Consider the following 12239-nt stretch of genomic DNA (forward strand, 5'->3'; position numbering starts at 1 on the left):
AATCAGAAGAAAAAATGGATACATCCAGTCTGGATTACGTTTGTCTTTATACCACATAGTCATAAAATATCATTTTTACCATTTTTTAATGGAGAAAGAGTCCAGCAAAGACAAAAGTGCCCAATACCCATGAGAGTCATAGTATGGTTCTGGAAATACTACCCCAAACACAGAAAGCTGAATGCTTCATTTGCCCCAGTTACCACCTCAGAAGCCTTATATATCTACCTTTTGTCTCCATTTCTGTATAGCACTTTTGGGAATTTTGCTTCAGGCTAAAATGCCCTTTGCAGAGATCCAGCCCCAAAGATAGCTCTGGTGATTGACTAGTAGAGGGTGGTTTTCTGACCTCTGGAACCAAGTAGGCTTTCTGTACATGTATTCTAGAATTAAAACACCATGACCTTACATTTATGCCATTTTATGACCTTGACAAAGCCTCTAAAACAGACTAATTTAAGATTTTCCAAACTGTATGATGATCATAGATGTTCCTGGAAAATAAAGGGGTCTATTACCAAATAATTTGGGGGACTGCTATATATAACATACCCTCATCTTGTTGAGCATCAATGAGCATATTAAATGTTACCAGATTCCCAACTGTAAAGAAACCTGGTTAACTTTGTTTAATCCAGCATTTTCCAAATTTATTTTAACACAGAGCCCTTTTTCAAGAATGTTTATTAACATTTCATGGGAAACTAATGTGCCTTGGAACATAATTTGAGAAATACTGGTCTATACCAGGCATTGGCAACCCTTTTATGTAAAGGGCCATATCATAAATATTTTAGGTTTTATGGGCCAGATAGTCTCTGTCAAAAGTACTTAACTGTTCAGGAAAGTAGCTATAGACATTACATAAACAAATGGGTGGCTGTGTATTCCAACACAACTTACAAAATAAACAGAGGAATGGATTTGGCCCAAGGGCCCTAGTTTGCCAACCCGTGGTCTATACCTTCCACTAAAACCTTTCAGAATAGCTATAGCTCCACTTAGAAAAGTTCCAAAGCCATCTCAACACATGCAATAGTCAAAAACAACCAATCCACCCTAAACTTTTATTTAGAAAGTATCTTTTTTGGCCTAAAACTAAAATCAACCTAAATAAATATCTACTCTTTTCATCAAAGGTCTTAAAAGTGTTTGCCAAAAGACATGGAGGATAGTCATTAAAAAATAAACAGTGGATATCACAGGATGCAGGACTACAAGGGATTTTTGTTTTCTTAATTGTACTTTTCTGTAACATTTTTGTAATCAGAACAAAAACAACAAAAAGATATTTTTAAATAGTTCAATATTTTTCAAAATCCTTCTTTTGTCTTAACAATCGTGTCACCTCATATTTGATGGCACTTGATGGTTCCCAATGCCTTATGAGGTCTTTATCTCATATCCCCCTCCCAGTTCCCCTTTTAACTAAAACAGGACAAATATAGGTTCTGCTGTCAGCTTTCCTCAGTCTGTTCTCCATGTTCTCACTTTCTCTTATGATTTAAATTTTCACCTCTTTATGGCTATTTTCTAAATATATATTCCTACATCTGATCCAGGTCCCCTTATCAGAATCACCTTGGCATTTATTAAGTATGTAGATCTCTAGCTCCACCTGAAACTGAATTAATCAAAACACTCGAGGATAGAGCCTGAGTGTATTCTGAAAAGTCCACAGGAATTTAGATGGAACTCCTGTTTAAAAGGAAACAAAACAAAACAAAAACAAAAAATGCTTCTTTTGAAAGACTTAATTGTATTGTATAACATTTTTTTCTTGGCTTGTTTTTTGCACCAGATTCTTAAAGGCTTATTTAAGAATATGACTTATTTATCTTTTCATATTCTTTATAAGTAGTTACCAACTCTAATGCCCATTGACACGCAAGATGGATCCCACTTTAATCAGCAAGACAAATAAATATCCAGTAAACTTAAAAATGTATTTGCATTTGCTCATTCTGTTTTCTTACCTTCCTTATATTTTGCAATCCATTACATTTAGGTTTCTTTCTTCTGCCACACCACTGACATTGTTTTTTCAAAGGTCATCAACAGCCCTTTGGTTTTTAAATCCAAGAGACACATAAGTACTCATTTTTTGTGTTCTCTCTCTAACTTTTCACATTGATAACCATTTCCTCTTCTTGAAATGCTGCTAATTGCTATCCTCCTAAATACCCACAGATACTGCTTGTTCATACCCCAAACTGAGCCCAACCTCATGGCCACAAATGTACACTTCCTGCTTTGTCCCCTCTCTATCTGAATGATACCACCATCCACCTTGTTCCCAAGTATTTACCTTAATTCACCCTTTTGCTTATTCCATCCACTTTATACAATTAATCACCAATTACCCGCATTTCAAAACAAAAGACTCTAAAAACGCAGATTTTTCCATAATTTACTTGGCAGCAAGACCTGCTCTGACTTGATGGAGAGTTATTAACAGTCTTAATTCATCTCATTTACTGTGAATATTTGTATGCTTTACTGTGGAGATATTGATCTCTTGATCAGTGCCCAGACCTCCCTGAGTGTACTATGTAGTATATTTTATATACATCATATTACCTTTCAAGAAATATCCAAAAACTTCTTAAATCCAAAAAAAATTTTTGGTCTCAGCAAATCCCGGGGATTATGAATTTGTACTTCCCAAATAGCTCTAATCTCCTCTCATTCTCTCCATCTCCATCCCCCTTGGATAAAGCAACTATCATCTGTTGCTGGATTGCAGTAACAGTTCCCCAACTATTACCCCTGTTCTCACTCTTGCCTCCTCAAATCCATTTTCCACTTGCAGCCAAAATAATCATTATTTTTTTTAAAAATGCAAATCTTCTCCCTTACTAAAGCCCTTTCACGTCATGTTTTGCTTCTAGCATAAAGTCTAAATTTAGAACATGACCTGGAATTCCCCAGATGATCCGGCCCCTGTCTAAATCCTCAGCCTTATTTCTCATCATCTTCTGCCCCCAACTCAGCCATAACAAAAGCCTTCTAGTTCCTCCATGTCCTGCTGTCTTTCATGTTTAGTCTTGAAGTTGGACTCAGTAAATATTTGTTGAATGAATAAACAAAATCTAACTTACTAACTTTCTGGACTATTAAGAGAGACCTGATAGGTGTCTTCTCTGAGCAGATTCCCGTTATTTCTTATCATTCTCCTTTTGAGAATAATTATGATGGATGGGAGGGAGAGGTAGCAATGACTAAAACTAATAGTATTAGTTAATGAAAATAATGGTATGGACAGGAGCAAACTACATGTTATGACCAAACACAAATGTTCCATTACCCTAATGACATTTCAAAAATATTTCCTGGCGTTTGAGCCATTTTCTACGAGTTGCTTCTTTAGCTAGCATTTAACATTCACGGTAGTTGTACCTCTAGTTAACATCGTTAAACATCTGCCATGCACATAACACTTTCTATACACTGTGTAAATTATTTATAATCCTTGAAATAAACATAAGGTGGGTACTGTTATCTCAGTCTTAAAGATGAGGAAACAGGCTTATAGAGTTTGATGGATTTTCCCCAAGGTCACAGATTCAACAAGTGGCAGAAATAGGATTTGAACCCAGTCGTCTTCATCTTCAAAACCTTCTTCTCTACTTGGGACTTCCCTGGCAGTCCAGTGGTTAAGACTCTGCACTTCCAATGCAGGGGGCTCAGGTTTGATCTGGTCAAGATCCCACATGCTGTGGGGCGTGGCCAAAAAAAAAAATCTTCTCTACTACTCCACACTGTCTTTCAGCTCAGTGAAAACTGGCCATACTGCTGGGCAAGCCTGAAGTGATGAGTCATGGGGAACAGGGAGGGAAACTAGTGAGAGAAACATGTGGGAAAGACAGAGTAAATAGGAAAGGAGAAGGAAAAAGCATAGAACTCATAAACTCCTTAATTATAAAGATATCTGACTACACTGTAAATTCTGTCAAGGAAGGGTCCAGTTATTTTACTTCTTTATCTCTCATGCTGCGTAGGACAGGGCAAGGAACGAATGGAAACTTAATGAAGACTTATGAATTGATATGAATTGACTACTTATTAATAAGATGTTGACTAAGTATCATAACATTAATCACTCCCTACTTTTCCCCACCCTTCAGATAGAGTGTAGTTGAGGTCAGAGGGAAGGTGTGGTAGGTGCAGTGAGGCTTATCAGTAGAAGGCATTTTAATGCCTGTAAAAATCTCCTCATTAAACTCTCTGACCTAAGATAATGTTTGAAAAAGTGCTGATTGCCAATGAGCCAAAGTCCTATGTTTGACTTTCAAGGAACAAGTTGGATTTCTATCAATGAACTGTTTAGATACTGGATCTTATATTCACAAATATTTATTAAGCACTTACTATAAGCAAGGCAATGAGTAGGCACTATGCATGGAAACATCCAAACATCCAGATGTATACAACTGAAATGACTATGCCTTAAAATGTCATTTCGTTTGCCTAAAAATTCCAAAGACCTTCTACAGAGAGAAAAAAAGCCATCTTGGTTACTGCAACTATCATGTCATTCTTGACTAAACACTTCCAAGGAAGCATTGTAAAAAACTCATTTTCCTGCATAGATAATAGTGTGTCTGAATTCTGGTTCTTGGTGGGAAAACTGCTATGTACGGTCCATCTCTGGAAGGAAAAGCCTCCTTCTCCTTCAAAAAGTCTCAATGAGGGCAAAAAGCTTCTGTCTGGAGTGTGTATGTGTGCATTTGTGTGTATTGATTTTTAAATATTGGAGAACAAGATGAGTCCCAGGAAAATTCAAAACTAAAGAAGTCATATGAAAAAATTGTGATATTTGGAGAAGTTAGAAGGGAGCTAAGGCTATGTTAATCTGGTGCCTATGATGTGCTTAAACCAGGATTTTTACAGGGCTGTGGAGCCAGAAGGAGCTCGCCATTTTCCTGGTGGTCACTGGAAATTAGAGTACTTTGTACCTTAGCCAGGGAACAGAAGCAGGATCCAAAGAGAGGACATTATAAATGCTTAGAGATGGAGGATATGGTATAGGCAACTGGTCCAGTGGTTCCTAAATCCTGTTGCCATCAAAAACACCTGACCGAATGTATAGCACAGGGAACTCTACTCAGTGCTCTGTGGTGACCTAAATGGGAAGGAAATCCAAGGAAGAAGGGATATATGTACATGTATGGCTGATTCATTTTGCTGTACAGCAGAAACCAACACAACATTGTAAAGCAACTATACTGCAATAAATATATATATATATATATAAATTATATAAAAAAACACCTGAAACAATTATTTTGGTTTTTTTTTTTGTTTTTAATTTTTTTCTATTCTTTTTCAAATTATTTTCCCATTTAGGTTATTACAGAATATTGAGCAGATTTCCCTGTGCTCTACAGTAGGTCCTTGTTGGTTATCTATTTTAAATATAGCAGTGTATACATGTGGGCTTCAGTAGTTGTGGCACACGGGCTCTAGAGCGCAGGCTCAGCAGTTGTGGTGCACGGGCCTAGTTGCTCTGCTGCATGTGGGATCTTCCCGGACCAGGGCTTGAACCCGTGTCCCCTGCATTGGCAGGCGGATTCTTAACCACTGTGCCACCAGGAAAGTCCCTATCTTTTTTTTTTTTTAGATTCCACATATAAGTGATATCATATGATATTTGTCTCTCTCTGCCTGATTTACTTACCATGATGATCCCCAGGTCCATCCATGTTGCTGCAAATGGCATTGTTTCATTCTTTTTTATGGCTGAGTAATATTCCATTGTATATATGGGAAAAAATAAAATAATTATTTGAAAAAAATAAATAAATAATAAATTCAAACTCATTAAATTCTTGATCATGTTAAAAAAAAATAAAATACTTTCTCCTGTGGTAAAAACAAACACACAGAGAAAAACAGCTGAGAAGCTTCCTAAAAATCAAAGACTTGGGTCCCAAACAAATGCCTACATTTTCCAGTGAGTAGGAAGGAGCTGGGAATCTGCTCCATCAAGCCCCCTAGGTGATTATGAAGATAAAAGATGACAGACAATGACAGATGTCAAATTGTGAGTATTTATTTTACCATAAAGTAGGGCTTTTCAGAAAGATCTCCATGACAGGTTGAAGAAGTCAACTCAGAGGAGAAGGGTATAACAGAGATTTTAGCCTCAGAAATATATTCCTATTACAGGGTCAGAAGTAACCACGTGTAGGCCCAAACCACCAGATGAGAAGTCCAGAGACCTGCATTCTTCTGTCTCCGAGGTATATGAACTCAGGGAAGTCACATGGCTACTAGCTAACTCCTTAAATAAACTAAATAGAAACACCATGTCTAAACATAGGCATAACCTCCATATTTAAAGTTGTCTGAGTCTTCGTTTTCTCATCTATAAAATGGGAGCACTCATATGAATCCCCTAAAGACTAACTTTCTCACTGCAAAAGTAGAGTTGAAAGAAGTTCTTTTTCCTCTTAATGAGCAAGTCTTTACGTAAAAACACCGCTTTATAGAAAATGTAATTAAAAAAGAAAAGATAAAAAACAAGCAACTTTGCCTTGCTCCTGTCTTCCAGAGATGCTATGGGGAAGAAAGTGGAGGCTCTCTATTTAGAGAGAGGGTTTGTGTTACATTTTCTCACCATTCTGGCTCAACTCATTGTACATCAAAGTGGGAAAAGAGTGAATGTTGTAGGTTGAATTGTGTTCCCCCAAAAGATATGTTGAAGTCCTAACTTCCAGTGCCTGTGAATGTGACCTAATTTGAAAATGGGGCATTTGATTTAATCAAGTTAGGATGAGGTCAGTCGGGTGGGCCATAACCCAATATGACTGGTGTCCTTATAAGAAGAGAGAAATTTGGACACAGACATGCACAGAGAGGAGAATGTCCTGTCAAGACATTGACATGGAAGGAGAAAACCATGTGATGACAGAAGCAGAGATTGGAATGTTGCAGCTGCAAGCCTGGGAACACCAAGGATTGACAGCCACGACCAGACACTAGGAAGAAGCAAGGACTGAATTCTACCCAGACTCTCGAGCGAGCATGGCCCTGATGACACCTTGATATCAGTCTTTTAGCTATTTCCGTTGTTTTGAGCCTCGCAGCACTTTGTATTGGCAGCCCTAGGAAACTAATGCAGCGAGCGAAGTGCCCTATATCCTCAACACCGCCATGTCTCTTCTCAACCTATCAGAGAAGAAAGAGAACTTCCATCCATCTTGGCAGACACAATAGCAGTGATACAGTTTGGGGGCATGTCCTGATGCTGAGAGGGATGCCCATCAACCCTTCCCTGAGTATAGTCCCAACACCTGGAGTGGTATCACAATGAGGGTAACCGGGCAAGCCAAAGATGGGCTGGCAGTGACGGCATAGCTCTCCGATCTATTAAAAGCAAAACTAATGAAACACAGTGTTAAAACCTGTAGCACCCATTCATTTCAAATTTGGTATGAGTACCTAGAAGGCACTCAGCTTTGTATTTAAGGCCCATAAGCTTCACATACTTTATGGGACAGTTTGGTGACTAAAAGTTCATTACAAAGTAGCATTTGCTTGGGAAAACCAGGGCCTCATGAAGGAATTTGTGCCAGAACACCTTCCCGAAATATTGCCCTGTGGTGTTGTCATGAAGATGAACTATTAAAATAGTGGGTTTGTAAACCAAAATCATTACCTCAACATAGGTATCGCTGATGGTTTCTTATCAATATAGTCTTGCATAATAAAAAGAAGGTTTTTTATTCCCATTAGTTCACTGGTGGAAATTAAATAATAGGGCCAAGAAAAGCAATATATATTGTCACTGTCAGAGATGCAAATAGAGCATATGAAGAACTATCTCCATTAACTTGCTGTCTGCCCAGAGAACCAGGCATTTCGTCTGACATCCATCCCCTACAGGTTAATTGGGGAGGCTGCTTGTTTAAAGAGCCTAGCAATTATTCTGAGGAACTGACTAGCCAAATCTATTCCAGTTGATTATGAGTGAAAATACAGAGCTTAACTCTTCTCTGAAAACAAAAAAAGCATGTTTTGAAGGTGGGAGGAAGGAAATCTGAATTCTGCCCAACGCTTGATGCTGACATTTAATACTGTGAAGAATATTAAATTGTCTCATTCAAACTGCTTTTTTTAAGCCATATATTACAAATAGGTGAGCTAGGCACTCAATACAATGCAGTTTCTATACTAGCCAGGGAATTCAATGATTCTGAAACATTCTAGGCTCGTGGTCTATTTCACTGTCCCTGTAGAATCTCCTGATTAAGTGAGGAAGCCCAGGAATACAGGCATGAAAAGAAGATTTCATTTTTAGTTGTTGCCTTTGGCAAAAGTTCTCTGCCTAGATGGAGGGAATTTATTCTAAAAAATCAGAGTTTTCTTTTCTGCCACATAAAGAAATAAAAATAGCAATTGCCTTGTAAATTATCATTCCTCAGTGTCGGGATGTCTAGTTGTGGAGCCGATTGTTAGGTGAGGGCTGTTACAAAGTCACTCTGCAGGCAAGAGTCCCCTGCCTATTTCCTAACACTAAAATGACAACTGGGAACAGATGAAGAGGCCTTTGGGCAAAAACATTTTTCCATGAACAGGTACAAGTTTCAGAGAAGGTCAGAGATGACATAGACTTTCTCATCATTATCATACACCTCCCTTCCACCAGCAAAATTCTCAGTGTCAAGAGTACTCACACGCCTCTTGTACCATTCCTAAAGGATGTCAGACTCTTATGAGCTCCACATATGTAAATGCTGGGGCCGCTTTCTCCCTACTCCCCGAAGCCACCTTGCTGGTAAGTCTGCTGAAAGAGGCTCAGAACGGGTCAGGATTGGTGATTTGGTGTGGTCACAGCCACCCTATCTCCACATTTTGCTCTAATTGACCTAAATTGAGAGAAATTCAAGAGTTCAACACACTGGATCTTGGCATCCCCACTGTTGCCTTTATTCTGATCTTAATGGTTCCCTTGCATGCTGGGCTGGATTCTAATATGGCCCCCCAGGATTTCCTTCTCTGTTCCCCAGGACTGTAAATATGATGGGATATCATGTCCATGCTTGTGTTACTTTACATGGAAAAAAAAAAAAGGGGGACTTCGCAGTGCAATTAAGTTTAGGGAAGTTACCTTGAAATAGGGAGATTGTTCCAATGGTCTTATTCCAATCACGTGGGCCCTTTCAAAGCAGAGAGTTGTATCCAGTTGGTAGCAGAAGAAGCAAGAGAGATTCAAAGGGTGAGAGGGATTTAATATGAGGGAAGTTCTCCATTGCTGAGTGGAGGGGATCACAGGCCAGGCACCTGTAAAAGGCACAGGGATATAGTGGTGAGCCCAACAGGTAAGATCTCACAGTTTACATACTAGTGTGATCCTTCCTTACACGCTAGAGTCATTCCATAAGTTATGTTGATTTATTGCAACTTTGAAGTTATCTCAAGACTTTGAGTCATAATAACATTACCCCCAAAATGTATGGAAATGTAATCAACATTATTCTTGCATCAAAGAACAGCAAGCACTGCCTTTTACATCTGATAGCTAAGATTTAATATTTCTTTTGCAAGAGAAAAGAACAAAAGTAGTAACTTATATGTGGCAGTGAAGTGCTCATATTATACCTCAGTGAGTTAATGAAAAAAATCACTTCTTTTAAGAGATTTGGGTAATTAATTCACAAAGAGAAAGCAAGGCTGTGGCTGAGGCTGGGAGTACTATGGAAGTCCATGAACAATTTGCTGTTTAGATCTCAGACTAGCTATGCCTCCTGATTAAACAGGGAGAAAAAAAAAATCCCTTAACCTTCCATTGGAAGCAAGCCCTGACTCTCCCTGGAGACCATTTTGTAACTCAAATGAACTCATTCAAGAGAACCACTGAATTTATCTCAGTGGCAGTTTATCATAGAGGGTGTCAAGGCTGAACAGCGTAATTGCATGAAATGTCTGTATTGGACCGATCCAAATCCATGAGTTTTGTAAGGGAGAGCCCTTCACTGAGGCCTTGGCCTGATATCATCAATATCACTGTTTACAGCTTGTGCTGCAAAGAGGTAAATAAAAAGTGAAGCTAAAAAGGAAACAGAGTCTTCATTGAGTTTCCTCCTATTTACCAGTAATCCCACTGAGTTTTTTGGATTGGCAAAACTGAGCTCTACATATTTATATTGGTAACATTTTCCAGTAGTTTGTACCAAAAGGTATCTGAGCACCTTGTGTTGTGAAATTCAGGGAAATGGAAAACATTAAAACAAATAAGCCTTGTCTCCCAGTACAGCCTCTGGAAAAGAAATTCTACCTTTCCAAGGGCATCAGCCTAAATGAGGCCTCAGTTCTTAAATTCTTTAATCAGTTGCCGTAGAAACCAGGAGAATGTGGTAAGTGCCTCCAGTTAGCAAGGTAATACAGTGATAGCTTTAATCACCTGTTACTGTCCAAATACACACTTGAGTGAAGGTGGAATTGGTATTATTCATTGTGACTGATGTCCTGCATTTTCAGATCTTTGGCACTTAAATAAAATAAAAAGCCTTATCTCCTACAAGAGGAGGAAAAAGGAAGGAATGCTGGGTACACTGGGATTAGGAGTTCTTGTTTATTAGCCACTGGTGATTTATCTCAGCTGTAAAGCACTCAGCAAAAGTGGAATATAATCCTGTTCAGCAAATTATTATTGAATTCCTACTAAGTGCAAGGCATTCGTGAAAACCAGTAACAGATTATATTTACTCTTATTTCTGGAGAGCACCAGGAAGTTTCCAAAATAAAATGATACACACCATGACCTAAATATGAAAATGGTGAGAGAAAAATGTTCTTTCATTTATTTAATTTTACCAGAGGAAGACAGATATTGAGTGTATAGGTAAACAAAGGAATCACCACATTGTAAAATTAAATCTTTGAGACCTCCAAAACATTTTATCATCCACTCAAAGTTACACATATAACTAAAAGTAAAGATCATAGTTGTGGGTTCTGAAATCAGTCCCTAATTCCACCTGCATGGAGATTTCACTCTTAAATAACATCTCTAAATGAAGGCTCTGTTAGTTTTCAAAATTCTCGCCTGTGTGTCCCTCTCTAGACTTATAGTCCAACCCTATTTGTGCCAAGATAATGATCCACTCTTCTATCAGGGCGTTTAATTCTGAGCTGTTAGAGTTGTTCACTTGTTGTTTGGGGGTTTTTTTTCCTCCCTCTCTTTTCTTATGTTCTTGCTCAAAGTCGATTCTTTATATACTATATTGCATCTTTTTTTCCCCCTCTTTCTTCCCCCACTTTCCTTCTCCCTCTCTCCACCTCCCACCTAGATAGCCAGTGTTAAACATCTCCTTTCACCTTTCTCCATGTTCATATCTTGGACACATACAGGGGAGAGGTGAATCACTCTTTGTTTTACCAAAATGGTATTATATTGTATGCAAGAATTACATCTTCCTTTTCTTGCTTAACAGTGCATAATATCCATTTGAATTAGGTGATATAGGTCTACCTTACTCTTTTAGTAGATTTATAATACTCTATGTTTTGAATATACCACAGTTGATTTACTCATTCCTCTATTAATAGTTATTCACTTTGTTTTTCAGTATTGTGCCTCTCCAAACAGAGCTTCAATAGTCATCCTTAGAGACTAGGACTTTTACTTCTATGGCGCAGAATCACAGGAATGAAATTGCTGAGTCTAACGGTATGTGTATTTTTTACTTAAAAAGTATTGCCAGAGCGCTTTCGGAAAAGTGCATTCTACCAATCATACATGAGAATATCCTCTTCCCCAAATTCCCACCTACTGTAGGTGTAATCTTCCTTTAAAACTTTTCAAACTGATGTGTAAAATGTTGTTTCTTTTAAATTTTACTAGCATTTTCCTGACTAGTAAAAAAAAAAATTAAATATCTTTTTGTTTATTGCCCATCTGGACTTGTTCCTCTATGAACTATCCATTCAAATCCTTTGTCCATTTTCCTTGGGTGTGTTTTGTCTTATGGTTATCAATGTACAAACTCTTGTTTTATATTTCAGATAATAGCACTTTAACCGTCATCTGTGTTGCAAATATTTTTTCAGCTATTGATTTTTACATATCACCACATACATTTTCTTGTTCTATTTTTTACATGTTGTGATTTAATTTATCTAGAATTTATATGATAAAAAATGAGGGTCAAATTTTATTTTCTCTCAGGTGGAGAGTCAGTTTTACCAACACCATTTATGAACTAAACTATTTCTTTTCCCATTGAATTAAA

General features: G+C 37.9%; 1 long non-coding RNA gene across 2 annotated transcripts in view; it reads left to right on the forward strand.

Annotated features, from left to right (window-relative positions):
* Positions 1-12239, forward strand: part of LOC309640448 — a 160113-nt gene that overhangs the window by 12969 nt on the left and 134905 nt on the right. The window contains exon 2 of one of the 2 annotated variants that reach the window (XR_014252229.1): positions 11577-11677. This is a non-coding gene — a long non-coding RNA (uncharacterized lncRNA). Of the gene's footprint in view, positions 1-8925; positions 11678-12239 lie in introns of those variants that run through there. The other variant, XR_014252230.1, reaches the window with a different exon arrangement.

The sequence above is a fragment of the Balaenoptera physalus genome, assembly GCF_965194825.1.
Source record: "Balaenoptera physalus genome assembly, chromosome: 13".
NCBI classification, from domain to species: Eukaryota; Metazoa; Chordata; class Mammalia; order Artiodactyla; family Balaenopteridae; genus Balaenoptera; species Balaenoptera physalus.